The sequence below is a fragment of the Papio anubis genome, chromosome 5 (genome assembly GCF_008728515.1).
Source record: "Papio anubis isolate 15944 chromosome 5, Panubis1.0, whole genome shotgun sequence".
In the NCBI taxonomy this organism is placed as follows: domain Eukaryota; kingdom Metazoa; phylum Chordata; class Mammalia; order Primates; family Cercopithecidae; genus Papio; species Papio anubis.
In genome coordinates this window covers 154,579,196-154,595,453 of record NC_044980.1, presented here as the reverse complement: position 1 = coordinate 154,595,453, position 16,258 = coordinate 154,579,196, and the positions used below count along the sequence as shown (strand labels likewise).

The following is a 16,258-nucleotide window of genomic DNA, read 5'->3' as shown; positions in this document are numbered from 1 at the left end:
TAAAAAAAATAACGAGAGTATTTTGACCTCAGCATAGCAAACTTTGTATTCAAAATGGTTCTTGTGAAATCTAGAGTTTTTTTTTTTTTCTTGCTAGATTTTCATCACTATGCAGATGTCTTGACAAATAAGTTTCACTTCATCTGTCATTTCTGACTTCACTGGGATAATCAGGCCTCATCCAGTCTTGGCATGAATGAGTGTGGTGATTGATTTGTAATGCCTGCCTGGGAAAAGAAGTCAGGAGTACGAATAAGAACGGTAGGAATTTTTCATTCTATGATGGGATAATGCATTAACTCCTAGTAGCTTTTTGAATTAAATTGTTTCAGAAATTTCCCAAGAAGTTGTAGAAAAGGCCAGCTTGACTGATACATCTATAGAAAGCTAATATAAAATTATAGAAACATAAAATTTTTAGCATGCCTCAAACATATCTATTCACTTTACAGATGTGGAAGTCAAGGGCTGGAGAGGGTAAAAGAGCTTGTCCAATATTACCACTAATCAATCAACACTAAAATTTACATTTTTTTCTGATTTTCTAGATAAGAGCTTTCAGCTTACATAATGCAATTCAGATTTTCCTTTTAAATCAAACACTGAATTAATAAATTACTGATTATTTATGATGACTTGCCTAATTTACTTAATTCTTCTCTTTTTAACTTTGTAAAGTATGGTTGATAATTGGATAACATAGTAACTACATACCTGACACATAGTGAGAAACTAATAAGTGTTATCTCATATTTCCTTTGTGATATCTTAGTTCAAGCATAACGTTTAAGCCACTCAACTTTCAAATTACTTAAAAGAATTTTGTGTTAGTTTTGAAGCTTTGGTAAAACCAGCTATGTTTACAGGAGTAGGGCCACATGTTATAAAGGGCCACCCCTTTCATTGTGACTTCTCTAACAAAGCCTTTTCCATTAATAAAATAATCAGTGGTAAGTGGGGCTAGCAAATATAGAATCTGTGTTATAGGCCAGGCACTGAGCTAATTGCTTTGTTAACATTACCTTATTCAATCACCATTGTAATTCCATGAGGAAAATGTCCCCATTTCACAAATAAGGAAGATGAGATTTGCACCAGTTAACTTACCTGAAACTATGAAGGTAACAACCGTGTTTAAAATGCAAAGTCTCCCTTTCTCCAAAGCCAATGCTTTTAATCATCATAACAGACTCTATGAAGTCACTTGCCTTCCTTCTTTTTTTCTTGTGATTTTCACGCAGAAAGTAACAACCTCCACCGTCACTACTTAAACCGGTCTTGAACGAATGTCAGGTCCTTGGGAAACTCTCCAACCTTATCTCCTGTCCTGGCCAGGTGTGCTCCAGGTGAACCATTTGGCTAAGTCAATTTGAACTATTTGGGAGACCTTGGTACTTATGATTCCTTCTTCTTGGAAGATCCTTTCTGTTTTGTCAGTTCCTACTTCCGTGTTGTGGAAAACCCATCTAACCTCCTAGTCCTGAATCAGGTATTGCTCCTCAGCACTGCAAACCCTTTGGCCTCAGGTGTTACTCACTCCACTGCATCAGGGTGAGGCCTTTTGTATTTACCTTCAATACATTACATATGATGTGGTATTAAAACTATTGATTAACTTCTCTCTTTCTTCACAGATGATGAGATGATGAGTCCAGGAACTCAATATTACTCATACTTCTAGTACTCGTGTCAAACACAGCAAATATAACCAAATGGATGATTCAGAAACATCAAATGATTGCGTAATTAATGATATAATTATTGAATAATTCTATATGCAAGATATTTAATTTAATTTTTCCATGAATTACCTCATTCAATTTACCCAATCTGTCTAGAAACTAAATAATAAATTCCTATTCTAAAAAGTAGGAAAATAAAGCATAGACATGACATAGGATTTAACCTTGTTCACACAAATAGCTAATGTCAGTGGATGTTTCAAATTTGTCTCTTTAAAGTACAATTCATACTCCTAAGCACTGCACTTTAGTAGATCTTTTTGTGAATGGGAATAATGCATATATTAAGACATGTGATTTTAGAACATGGTCTTAGTTTCCACAACTGCTCTCCTATTGGAAAAAAATGGCTTCAATAGACCATTTCCTCATTGTTCTCACAATGTGCCCCAGTAGATTCTAAATTGGCACCTTTGTCTTTTTGTTCTCCATCCCAGGATACTCACTACTTCTGGACTGCTTATTCAAGCTTTACCTGTCCATTTGGGGTAGATGGAGGAGCATTTTTTCTTGATTTTCAAGCTCATGAGGGTGCATTCGCCTCTGAACTGACCAGTGCATTCTGTCCCTTCTATTCACTCCCTTTCTTATGGTTTTAGTAAAATTTTGTTGCTACTAAGAGTATAGTCCTTGTTGATCAGAGCTTGGTTTGAAAGTGACTCAACGCCATATTAACATTGCCTCTAATGTGATGTTCATTTTATGTTTGATACGTATCTCTCTGGTGAACCACTTGACCAGAGAGAGTCTTGAGAGCCAGTGACAGGTGTGGTAAGGGGCAGATAGGACCTAAGACTGTGGGTACCAGGCAAGGCAAATGAAAGCCTGGTTGCCAGTGAAGAGAGTAAGGGGGATAAGGAAAGATAAACCTTCAATTTAATGGAGGTACTAAGAATTAAAAATAAACCTAAAATGGGAATTCTAGAGTTTGCAAAAGACATTGGGGTGACTGAAGTGTACCCCTAAGGCAGGCATTCGGAGGGAGCCAAGTATTAGTCCAGAGACTTGACCTAGTTCATGCAGGGAACAATCATCTGAAGTACAATAAGAGGTTAAAATCATATGTTCTATTTGAAGTGCCTTTAGAAATCTTTAGCCTTGTGGCTATTTCTGCCCTTTTCTGTGTCTAATAAACAGATTCTTCTTGTGTTGTTGTTGTTGTTTTGTTTTGCTTTTTCTTAGGTTTGTAATTACTTTGTATTCTTATAGATGAACAGAGGATAATTGACTCCTCCTTAAAAACAGGTCTCCTTTGCCCCAAAATATTTTATATTGAGTGAAGAAGAGCAAAATGGAACAGTTGGGAAGGGAATATTCGCTTATTTTTTTCTGCATTATTCTAAGGTGCCCAAACTTCATGCCACCTGGATCATTTAGCAGTCCTGATTAAAGAGCACAGGGCCTGGCAGTCTGTAGAAGTTTGCTCCCTGGTGTTGCCTGGACTGCCTTGGGCTGCTAGCAGCCTTACGGTCTACAGACAATCTGTCATTTCTGCTGTGTCCCAATAACCTTTGGCAACAGCAAAAGCAAACAGGTACCAAAAGGCTGAGGGATTCCAAGATAGAGAAATTGTCCCTTATTTTAAAAAATTATGTCATCCGTACCATAAGAAGTTATTGAGAAGTTTCATTTAAAATCAAGATCACCTATGGGCTTGTAATTTTTCTGCACCAAAGGACGTGGTTGCTGTTTTTTGTTATGCTTTTTACTCTGTCTTCACCAGGTTCTGAGTGTAGAAGGGAACATTTAAATATTTGAGGAGATAACTACATAAGTATGTGTGAGTTATGTTTCTCTTTCTCTCTCTCTCCTGCTGTAAGTACTGAGAGAGAGAGACAAATACACACACACATACATACATACAAACATACATACATATATACATGTGTAGTTATTTCCTCAAGTATAAGAAAGATAAAGAGTCAAATACTCAGATATATGAAGAAGGCACTGCATAAGAAATCCTAAGTGTTTAGTTTCTACTGAGATCTGTCCAACGTTATAGACTCAGGGGCTCCAAATGCCGGCAAGGTTCAGAAAGATTGTATCAATGAATGAAGCCAGACCTGGGTGCTGGGTGTTGGGGCCCAACAAGGGTGTTGGGGCTCATCAGGGGTGTTGGGAAAGAACCGTAAAGAGCAGAGACATTCATGCCCAATCTGGAAGGGGAAGTAGACCCTATTTTACTGCAGAATGTTGGTCTAATGTTGCCAGCTTTTCTTTTGATTCCAAGGAAGCCCACAAACCAGAGTGTACACAATTTCTCCTGAGTTAGAAATAGTGATTCTATTTTGTTTTTAACAAAAACACACCAGAAGGCTGAAGCTTGCCAATGGTTCTTATTAGAGCCTGTGCCTTTATGGTCAAATTGTTCAAGTGACTCTAACTCTTTTCCATTTATTTTCTACAGTATGTATCTCTAAAATTTTAAAATAGTAATTATTTTTAATATGCCTCAGTTATTACTTTAGTATAGAGATAGATTAAAGCAAGCATAACATTAAAAGATATGAGTGTTTATACATTTTCCCTCAATTCAAGGGTCAATACATTTATAAAATATATTTTGGAGTGATAATTACTCTCTGTGATGGAAGAATATTTTTTATTCATTGTCTCTTTAAAGTGTGTATAGTAGAGTGTTTATGTATTCATCAACTGTGAATCTGGGTTTTCTCTCTTATAATGCCAAAACCTATTTACTGAGGTTTAACTATCTTCTTCATCTGTTATAAACAAAATTTTCCCTTTTTTGGGGGTTCAGCTAAAGCTCCTTGGTAAAAAAAAATTGGTATGCCAACTCTCTGACATTCCCCTTACAAAGTTCATTCCATTTTTATGCAATCTCTGTTTTAGGTATTGCAATTTATAGTTTTCAGCCTATCTTGGGGAGTGGGAGAATACTATTTGTTTAAACTTAAAAAAAATATATGGTTGTCTAATTTTCCAAGCCCAGCATCAGCTTTATCTATTTCTCATTCAATTGGCCCTTTCTAATATTTGGGTTGCAGTTTTTCTTTATATATCCATTACAAGTTCACAGCAAATTCCAAATTTTTACTTGCAATTTTCTACATTTTTTCCATTTCCCCCCAGGCATTAGTCAATCAATAGGAAATGAATAAAACTCACATGTGAATACATACCCAAAGAGAAGGTATACTGTTTTGGTTCCCGAAAATGAAATTTCACTTGATTGACTCACTAGGATCATTGTTGGGTTTTCTAACTTCTCTTACCCTTTAGAGAAATAGGTTTTACTTTCCTTCTTCTAAAAACCACCTAGGATGTACAAATATTTTTGTTCCTACAAAGCAATTCTTACGTATTTTAAAATCAACTCTAGGTTTTTTTTTTTTTTTTTTTTCTGTCTCTCTTTTGAAACAGTTATGCTGTTACAGTTATTGGCAGAGTTGAAAGAACATGAATTTTTAATTCATGTTTAAACAGCAGCAGAGCATCCTATTCACTAGCATAAGGGCTTCTAATAAAACTTAGCGTTAAATCCAATCTTTCAGCTGTGGTCTAAAACACCCTCCAGCATATAGCCCCTGCGTATATATCCAGCATCTCCTGCAGTTCTCTATCTCAGTCGCAACACTTCAGCTATGTGTACTTCATTTCCCTTCTAGAATTTTAACAAATGTATCCCAGCCACAGGTCCTTTGCTCTCACTTTTCTCTCCGGCTCATGTATATTATCAGTTGCTGGCTTTCATATCTCAGAACTTATGTTGATTTCCCACCGAAATCATCCTTGACCATCATAGGTGCTATTTATACATAGGTTTATATTATTCGTTGTACTTATCTTAATGATTTAATTACATTTCTATCATTTGTCTAAACCACCGGAATGTAACATCTATGAGATCAGGAACCTGTATTGTCTTGTTCACTTTGACATTTCCAGTGCTTAAGACAGTGTCTGACAGTTAGAGAAAAATGTTCTCTTTGTCTCTCTCTCTCATATAAGATACATGAAAACTGATAAAATAATTCTGCCTTTTTCTTTTTTCAAAATATTCCTAACAAACCTAAATAATTCTAAACTCATAAAGTTGTAAGAGTTAGTGAGGTCATGCATGTGAAGTACTTACCAGAGTGTCTGGCAGTGCATTAGGTAAATAAGTAATAGCTGCTGGAGTTATTTTCACCCTGCTGCCAAAGATATGAATGAAAGACCTCCAGAAAATTTCCGGTCAATGTCTTTAAAACCTATATAAAACCTATAGGAACATGTAGCAAATTCTAAGGAAGAAAACAGAGTTTCTCATTCTTAGACTTTGGAGACAGTATTCAGCATTTTTGTTTTTCATCTTTTTTTGTTTTTCAGTCTTTTTAGAACTTTATTTTACATTCAGCGATGTACATGTGCTTGTTTGTTACATGGGCATTACATGCATAATTGTGGGAGTTGGGCTTCTAGTGTATCCATCACTCAAATACTAGATATTGTACCCAATGGGTAATTTTTAAACTCTTACCCCTTTTTCCATCTTTCCCCCTCTGGAGTCCCCATAGTCTATTTTTGTACTGGGCATGTCTCTAATACAACATATAATCTAAGTAACTGGTATTTGTTACCTTATACCACTAGTTCTCAAATATTTTATTTTCAAGGCCCTTTTGCAGTATAATAAATTATTGAGGACCTCAAAGACTTTTGTATATTTTTTGTACCTATCAGTATTTGCTGTTTTAAAAATTGAAAGATAATTTTGGGAGGCTGAGCTGGGTGATCACCTGAGGTCAGGAGTTCAAGATCAGCTTGGCCAACATGGTGAAACCCCATCTCTACTAAAAATACAAAAAGTAGTCAGGCGTGGTGGCACGCGTGTGTAATCCCAGCTACTTGGGAGACTGAGGCAGGAGAATCACTTGAACTCAGGCAGCAGAGGTTGCAGTAAGCCAAGATATCACAACACTGCACTCCATCCAGCCTAGGCAACAGAGTGAGACTCTGTCACTCACACACACACACACACACACTTAAAAGGTAAACATGCATTTTATTTAAACATAAAGTGATTAAATACAAAAATAAATAATATTTTAATGAAAATTATTTTTACAAAAAAAAGTAAGAAGAGCGATATTGATTTATATTTTTGCAAATTTCCTTAATGTCCAGCTTAATAGAAGAAAGCTAGATTCTTATATTTAATTCTTGTTCATTCTGCTGCAATACATTGTTTTGGTTTGAGTATATGAATAAAAGCTGGTCTCAAATAAATATGTACCTGAAAGTAGAGAAATAGTTAAATATTATTTTAAGATAATCATGAATATTATCTGATATTACATAAAAATTTGACAAATGATTGTTTCTTAAAGGATAGTGTTGATATAGAAGCTGAAATTCTATTTATAAAATTTTCTTACTGTGTTACAATAAAATCCAATAGTCCATCTGAGACATGAATGGATATTTTACCCAAACACATTTAAAAAATTATTCACTAGTCATTTAGAAAATGTTGTTTCAGTCACTGAGTTATATAAATCTTTACTCAAATCCTATTACTGGCAAAAAATACTATTCATTGTTTTTTCAAAGTGATCAGATGACTTCATTCATTTTGAGAAAATGTCTGGCCAATACCCAAATTTGATAGTGCCAGTGGTTTTTTAAGTAAAGATGGTATTCCGTGAAACAAGCCTCCAGATAAGAATTCATACAATTATTTAAGAACTTCTCCTTAAAATAACACAGTCATTCAGCTTTCAGCAAAAGTGTTTTATCAATACTTTCCATTTCATCATACAGAACACCAAGGAGTTGTGGACTAAATGGTTGAGATTCAATAAAATCAATAGTTTTACCTCTTTATCGCCTATACTGTTAAGTACAACTGACTTGTTTTTGTTTTTGTTTTTGTTTTCCCGTGATGGCTGGGTGGTAAATAACATAATGATTACTGTAATTTTGGGTTTGAGTGTCTTGGTTTATTTTAACGTTCAAGACGTTTTACCCACAATGCTATTGTCCCATCCATGCAAATGTCAATTGAGTGAAACAAAACAAAAGGTCTTAGTATCCTTAGAAAAAAATAGACTTGACCATATGGATCCCCTATAAAGATCACAAGGACACAAGAGGTCTGTGTAGCACATTACATTATTGCCAAGCATTTGAACACTTATCCAGACAGATAGCTTAATCCTCAGTTCATTTTTACTCATTCAAACAAAGCTCGATTTCCCATTGGAATACATAAAATTATAATACGAAAGAAGCAAGAATAATCGTATCTAAATTCGGCTTACCTTTCAAATAAAATGTCACTTTATTAATTCAACTGGGCCATATTGAAGAAAGTTAACAAGTAGTTCTTCAACACTATCTACCATATTAACTACCTAAAATTTTGAGGTAATAAAGTATCTTGATTCTGGAATGCTGGATGTGAATGTTTAATATTTTATGCCTAAACTTACATTTATGGCTATACTGAGACGTTCATGCCACCCATCTCTGCAAAAGGGAACATCATCTTCTACATAATTCACATGAAAAACAGTGTTCTCGAAACAATTTTTAATCATGTTATGAAACCATAAAAATTTCTTATCTCAGTTTCTCAACTTACAATCAAACGAGTGAAACAAGACCCTGCAGGCAAAGGTAAATGTGAGTGAAGATTGGGTCACTGAATTCGTACAAGTTAAAAAAGAAATCTAGGTCACTTGCTCATTGCAAAAATGAATGTAAATTTCAAATATAAATTCTACAGTATGTCAAAATAAATATTCACCTATATATATAAACATCATTTTAAAATGTTTGAGGTGTATAATAATTGGAGAAAACAGTTTGCCAATACAAAAAAAAAAAACCAGAGTTCTTGAATCGTGAGAGTCTGAACTATTTAGACAATAAACTGTCGCCTGAATATTGCTATGCAAATAGCAATACTAGGTGGCATTCTCTGTATTGTCTGATTGGAGTGGAAAAACCTGCTTCTTTATGATTTTTTTTTCAGGAGTCATTTACACTTAATACTTATTATCTCTGTATTTTCAGCTGTAAACACATCCTGCCCTGATCAAACAAAAGCAAATAATCTTCAATGAGTAACTCTAACTTAATGTAAAATCATGAGGGAGACGCTGAGTCTAGAGAATGAGAGACACCTGGAATAGGTTAGGCAGTAGAAAAGGGTGTTAAAAGCATTCATCTGTTAGGTAAGGTTGCCTTTTTGCTTGATTGCCCCAGTAATCTGCTTCTGGATATCTTTTAGAAAGCTTTTGGCTTTACCAAAAATCTTTTACATCAAAATGGCTTAAATAATAAGGGCATATGTTATCTTACCCAACAAGAAACCCAGGAGTAGAAGAGCTATGCAGTTGGTTAATTCAGCAGATCATCTATGTTATTAAGGTCTTAAGGTTCTTTCCATCACCCCTTTCTACATCTGCATTGTCAGTTTTCTCCTGAGGTGAGTTTCTTATCAGGGACCCAAGATAGCTGCTGCAATTCTAGGAAACACAGTCTTACACAACCATATCCAAGGAGAAAAAAACCTGCTTTTTCCTCTGTGCCTCTTCAAGGAAATAAGAAATCTTTTCCATAGCCCAATAGGAAACTTCACCTTCACCTCATCTTCTAAATTATGTCACAAGCTCATGACTAACGACTCACTGGCAAAGATAACGGGAGAAGAAAATAAAGTAGGTATTAGTTACATGAGACTTAACTGTTTGCACAGTCTATTTCAAATTATTACCGGAAACCATCCCTTTACCCAAAAGAAAAAAAAAAGGCATTTATTCTGTTCTAGCTTTGTTAAAGTATAACTGATATACAAAAATTGTACACATTTGGCCGGGCATGGTGGCTCAGGCCTATAATCCTAGCACTTTCAGAGGTCAAGGAAGGCAGATCACTTGAGGTCAGGAGTTCGAGACCAGCCTGGCCAACGTGGCAAAACCTTGTCTCTACTAAAAATACAAAAATTAGCCAGACATTGTGGCATGTGCCTGTAATCCCAGCTACTTGGGAGATGGGGGCAGGATAATCCCTTGAACCTGGGAGGCGGAGGTGGCAGTGAGCCAAGATCACATCAGTGCACTCCAGCCTGTGGGACAAGAGCCAAACTCCATCTCAAAATAAATAAACAAACAAATAAATAAATAAAATTGTACACATTTAACATACATATCTTGATGAATTAAGTCATATGCATATACCAGTGATACCATCACCACAACCAAGATACTAAATATATTCATCAGCTCCAAAATATTTCCATGCATTGTTTTTGTAAGAACACTTTACATGAGATCTATCCTTTTAAGACATATTACAGTGTGCAATATTGTGTTGTTATCTATAGGTACTATGTTGTACAGCAGGTCTCTAGAACGAATGCATCTTGCAAAACAGAGACTTTATACCCATTGAGGAGCAATTCTTCATTTCCATCAACCCTCACACCAAGTCTTGGGCAACCATCATTCTATCCTCTGCTTCTGTGAGTTTGACTGTTTTCAACACCACACATAAGTAGAATAAGGAAGAGCAATTTATTTCTTTTAATTTAGTCTGTCCATCCTACCACCTGCTCTAGTAAATTGACCTTACATGAGGAAAATAGCCTAATCGTGTCTATGGATGAGTGTAATATTTATAATATAACAAGTGTAGTTTAAGTATAGTTTGGTTAAATGTTAAGGTTATTGTTAGAATAGCAACTTTTACTTTTGCCAGAGTGCATAAAAGAATTATAAGCCTCTGTACGACTTGAAAAGCTGTTCAGTTTAAATAAATAATCTCATAATAGCCTGGTGCGCATTGGAGGACTAGGGCTTTTGAGTCGAAACCCTTCTAAAAGCTTTCAATGGGTAGAGGTAGGAATCTAGTAATATCTTAATGCCACCTGTTAGAATATATTACTTATTCAGACAACATATTTTTTAAGCCAACAAAAAAAATTTGTGATCATTAAATCTAAGTTGGGTTACTCTTTGTGTGGGAAGTATAATTATATGAAATTTATTGATGTTCATACAATAGAATGACCATCTCAAGCTGCTTCTTCTCACTAATCCAGCGCCTACAAAAAATCCTTCACTTGTCTTGGTAACATTGATAGTAATGCATTCTTTAGATATAAACATGTGAAGCAGGAATCTTGGAAATAGCATTGGCTAGAGAATTGAGATCACACTTCGGACATCACCTTTGCCATAGACTGTGCAAATTGGGTAATTCACTTCTCTGTGATGTAGTGACCTCATCTATGATGTGAAGTTACTTGCCTGGGTATACTTTTCAAGTTCCATAACCCGAATTTTCATTCAGAAAATAAGTGATTCTGATTCCTAGTATTTAAATGTTTACAAATGATCCATTTGGGTTCATTTTAAACCTTCATCTTTTTTCCTTTCAAGTAAACAGTACTTTTGTATTTTGGTATTTTTATATAACACCATTCATGACCTAGTATTTTAGTAAATGTAGGCTTTTTGGATGATGAAGTTGAGTAGGATGATGATGGTGCTAGTTTGGTCCAAAGATTATATTTTATCCCAGTGAGATGCAGTTTTATAAAGAAAATAGTGCTTTTATTTCTGCTGCACCCTTGTTAAATGTTTAAACTTCTAATAAATAATACTTCCTTATGTTTTCAAACTTGTGAGAATTAATTATTTTGTTCCAAATGTGGAAGAGCTGTTGAATACCATTAAATAGATTGCTAAACCATTATATAGTACAGTGGGAAAATCTTAGAAATATACCATGTTTTATAGTCACAGACTTTAGTATTTCAAGACTCAGAGTCTCTTATTTAATAAATAAGATAATTAGTAAATTTCTTAAATTCAAAGTTGTTTTATATTTATTTATTTATTTATTTATTTATTTATTTATTTATTTATTTTGAGACGGAGTCTCACTCTGTTGCCCAGGCTGGAGTGCAGTGGCATGATCTTGGCTCACTGCAACATTCTCCACCCAGGTTCAAGCGATTGTTATGCCTCCCTCCCAAGTAGCTGTGATTACAGATGCCTGCCACCACACCTGGATAATTTTTGAATTTTAGTAGAGGCGGGATTTCACTATGTTGGCAAGGCTGGTCTTGAACTCCTGACCTCAAGTGATCCACCCACCTCCGCCTCCCAAAATGCTGGGATTACAGGCATGAGCCACAACGCCAGACCCAAAGTTTTAAATCTTAATTGCTTATTGTAGGAAACTTCCTTGATACAGACATTTAGCATAAATATCCGTTGCTATTTAGGTCACTGCCACATTAGAGGAAGCTTAATGACAGATCTATTTCAAAAATTGTTGCTTAGAACACCTTTTCTTCTAGGGCTAGGAAAATCCATATATGTTCCTATATTTGTTTTTAGGGCTGTCGTATCAAATTATCACAACTTCCTGGCTTAAAACAACAGAAATTTATTTTCTCAATTTTCTGGGGGCCAATGGTCAAAAGGTAAGGTGTTGGTCAAAAGTTAAGCCTCCCTCAGTTAAGCCTCCCTCTGAAGTCTCCATGGGGAGGGCCTTGCTTGTTTCTTCCATCTTCTAGTGGCATCAGGAATCTCCTATGGCTGTATCACTCCACTCTTCAGGGCCTTCTCCTCTGTGTATGATGTCTCCGGTCTGTGTTATCTTTCTCTTCCTTCTGATAATGACTTTTAAGGGTTTGCCATTTAATTTAGGGCCAGATAATTCAGGATGATCTCATCTCAAAATCCTCAACTTCATTACATCTGCAAACATCCTTTTTCCAAATAAGGTCACATTGCAGGTTACGAGATTAGAACATGGACATATATTTTGAGGGGCTACCATTCAACCCACTATAGTTCTGCTCATATGTGTCCCAAAGAACCTTCTTTGGCCTATTATGCTACCTGTGTTTTCTTAAGGGGAGAGGTATTCTGAGAGACAGAGCCCAAATTATAATCATATTTGTATTCCTAGTGTCTAAAACATTTCCTGACACATAAGCAATTCATGACATGTATCTATTCAATGAATTAATTTATTACAGTACCTATAGCCTGAAAGTTACATCTTGGGTTAAATCTCTCTCTCTCTTCCCCCTGACCCCACCCCGTTCCTCTCTCTGTCTATAAAGTGTAATAATTAAGACAGCACAGTGAAAAGTTTAATGTAAAGGAGCCAATTCACACTTTTATTTCTTGTTAGAATTTGAGAAATGTGTATTAGTATATTATAATCCTGAATCTGTCTTTAGCTGGGGGCTTATCTATTGTGGCTTCTTATTTTATTTATAAAATAAAAGAATTAATCTAGATAACCTTTTCAATCCATTTAAGCTCATAAAAAATGACCTAGTTTCAATTCTGTTTCTAAGCCTGGTTTGACACTTTATATCTACATAACAATGGGCAAGTTTTATAACATTTTTAAGCCTCAGTTTTCTCATCCATAAAATGCAGATTGTCATCCCTACTTTATAGGAATATAAGAATTAAATAATATATATATATAATATGTAGCGTAATTCCTGACACTAAGAAAGCAACACATTATTGTGAGCTTTTAATAGTGATTGTTATCCCTGTCATACAATAGTTTATTTTCTGATAGCAACTTATATTTAGGATACATGGAGTTCAGAGATATAATTGTACATCAATATTTAACTTCTTTCTGGTCATTAGCTAAAATTTGTTAAGGAAATAAAGACCCCTTTTTTGGACCACATATCAAAACTTTATTTAAATTAATTTTGAAGTATTTAATTGAAAAAATAGAGATTGTATAGATTTAAGGTATGCAATGTGATGATTTGATATACTTTGTGTAATGACGCATATCAAATTAATTACCTATGCTGTTCATTAGATCCGCTGAACGTGTTCATCTTACACTTAAAGATTGTTCCCTTTGACCAACATCTCCCCATGTTCCTCACCCCCCAATCTTACCTTCATATAGTGCCTTCTTCAAGAAAATAGCTTTTGAATCAAAGTACATTCTTGATTCTTTAATGATTATTACCTAAGATTTCATAAAAGAAAAACTTCATCCGAACTAAATTTAAAGGAGTTTAATTGAGAAATGAATGATCTGTGAATCGGGCAGCCCCCAGAATCACAGCAGATTCACAGAGACTCCAGCACAGTCACATGGTGGAAGATTTATAGACAAAGGGAAATGAAGTACAGAAATCAGCAGTGAGGTACAGAAACAGGTGGATTGGTTACAGGTTGACATTTGCCTTATTTGAACACAGTTTGAACACCTAACAGTCTATGAATGGTTGAACCATGGCCGTTGGGATTGCCCAAAACTCAGGTATTGTTACGGATACCTATTCCTAAATTAGGTTTTCAATCTTGTCTATTAAGCTAGGTTACAGTTCATCCTCAAGGACTCAAATATGGAAGAACGGAGTCCTTCTCATGCCATATTTAGCTTTCTTTAACAGTTTGAATTGGAAAACAGTTCTGGTATATTATGTTTTATTATTTCTATTTTTGCAGGGGCCATAAAGGGAATTGATGAGGACAACTGACCTCCCAATATGTGGATTCAGTTTCCGTATGTCAATTTACCAACTCCCACTGGTAGTCTGAAGAGATATGGCTACTGGAGAACAGAAAATCACCATTATTCATAAAAAGCAATTTTAAGTGTTTATCTTTTTGTATTTGAATAGCTTTGTTAAAGAGACGTACTCAAGAATACTATGAAGAGACTCTTATTATACTCCTTACCTGGAGATAATTGTGATGCCAGAAATTCAAATTTATATTCAACAATATGGTTTTTCAACTTTGAATATTATAAACATCTAGGCAGTATTTATTGTTTGCACATTTGCCATCTGCTAAAATGAGATTATTCTAAGCATAAATTATATTCTTCATCATTCAAGATTATAAACATTTATAATAATCATACTATTCACGGACATTTCCCTGCTCTCAAATCACTAGAGCTAATAGACAAAGTAGATACAGCTACAAACAGTGGGAGCAAATGTTTCTGGCTGACCTACAAATAGCTATGCAATAATGTAGAGAGGAAAATATAGTCTCACTTATAGTGTCTGAAATTGAGTTTCCTCTTTAAAGGACAAAGTAATTTTCAAAAATATTTGAATATTATTCTGTGTAAAAAAGTCTCTGTTTTAACCGGCTTATTGAATTGTATTTCTTTATTGTGTTTGTATTCACTTTTCCATTTGTGGGTGGAATTTATTATAATTGCCAATTATATACTGAATGAAACAAAAATCTCATAGATTTATTTTAATAAAACTTTAAATTCCTTGTCATTACTAATAAAATGTATATGCTTTCTCTAATAAGGCCATACTTTATTATTTAAAACTTGTTTTTCCTCTTTGCTCAAGCACATGGATTGTTAATTTAAATTCTAAAATAAAACCAATTAATCCATAAACATGGACGGTGGGTAATGTTGATATTACGTGTAAATTTCTCAGTGGTATTTCGTGGACCCAATAGCATCAGCATTAGCTGGGGACTTATGAGGTGGCATGTGCCTGTAGTCCCAGCTACTCAGGAGGCTGAGGCAGGAGAATCGCTTGAACCTGGGAGGTGGAGATTGGAGTGACCGAGATCATGCCACTGCACTCCAGCCTGGGCAATAGAGCGAGACTCTGTCTTAAAAAAATAATTAAAATAAAATGAAATAAAATTTGCAAATTTATGGGAACTACCCCACCCCAGGCCTATTGAAACAAAAAGTCTATAGGTACGGTTTAGCAATCTGTCTTTCAACAAGCCATTCTGGGCAACTCTAATGCATGCTAAAGCTTGAGAACCACTGGTCTGTGGCTTTCCAGGACACTCAGGTGCTGTATTATCTTATTCCCTACAGGGAACATCTTTGTTCAAGTGTGGAAGTATGCACACAGTGTGTAAAGAGGTGGGTTGAATCTTTCTACAAATATTTTAAATAAGTCACCTGCCTCATATATTTTGACTAGATTATTTAGATATTTGGATCCGTACTGACCCTTACCCCTACCTCTGATTTACAGATAAGAAATTCCTACCCTATTTTATTATGTGTTGTGTTTGGCCCATTGGTGATTTTTTTTCTCAGACTCAATTTTAATTATTTGTTGCAATCTAAATTTGGGGGCCTTATCTTAATAGTTAATCTAATTTTGCAAGATAATACTATGGGATAGGAAGTATGCCTGATTCTTTTACATACATTTGGTATCAGTGATGCCTCAAAACAGTTCTTCACATTAACTATCATTATTTTTGTAGCTTTAATGCATTAAAACTTACTCAGTATAAAAGCCATCTACTTAAAATGTACAACTCAAAAATTTTCAGTAAATTAATAAAGTTGTGAAGCCATGACCACAGTGCAATTTTAACACATTTCCATTGTGCCAAAAAGATCCCTCATGTTCAATTCCAACCAGTTCCCACTGCCACCCCCAGTATCAGACATGACAATCTGCTGTCTCTACATTTCAGGACATTTAATGTAAATACAATTATATAATATGTGGTCTTTGTGTCTGGCTTCTTTCACTTATG

At 35.0% G+C, this 16,258-nt stretch overlaps 1 long non-coding RNA gene across 3 annotated transcripts in view; it reads left to right on the top strand.

Annotated features, from left to right (window-relative positions):
• LOC103885553 overlaps nt 1-15,023 on the top strand; it is a 92,384-nt gene extending 77,361 nt beyond the window's left edge. For 2 of the 3 annotated variants that reach the window (XR_648687.4, XR_648692.4), the window contains exons 3-4: nt 98-261; nt 1,242-5,047. This is a non-coding gene — a long non-coding RNA (uncharacterized LOC103885553). Of the gene's footprint in view, nt 1-97; nt 262-1,241; nt 5,048-14,212 lie in introns of those variants that run through there. The other variant, XR_648690.4, reaches the window with a different exon arrangement.
• Nucleotides 15,024-16,258: the final 1,235 nt, after the last annotated feature.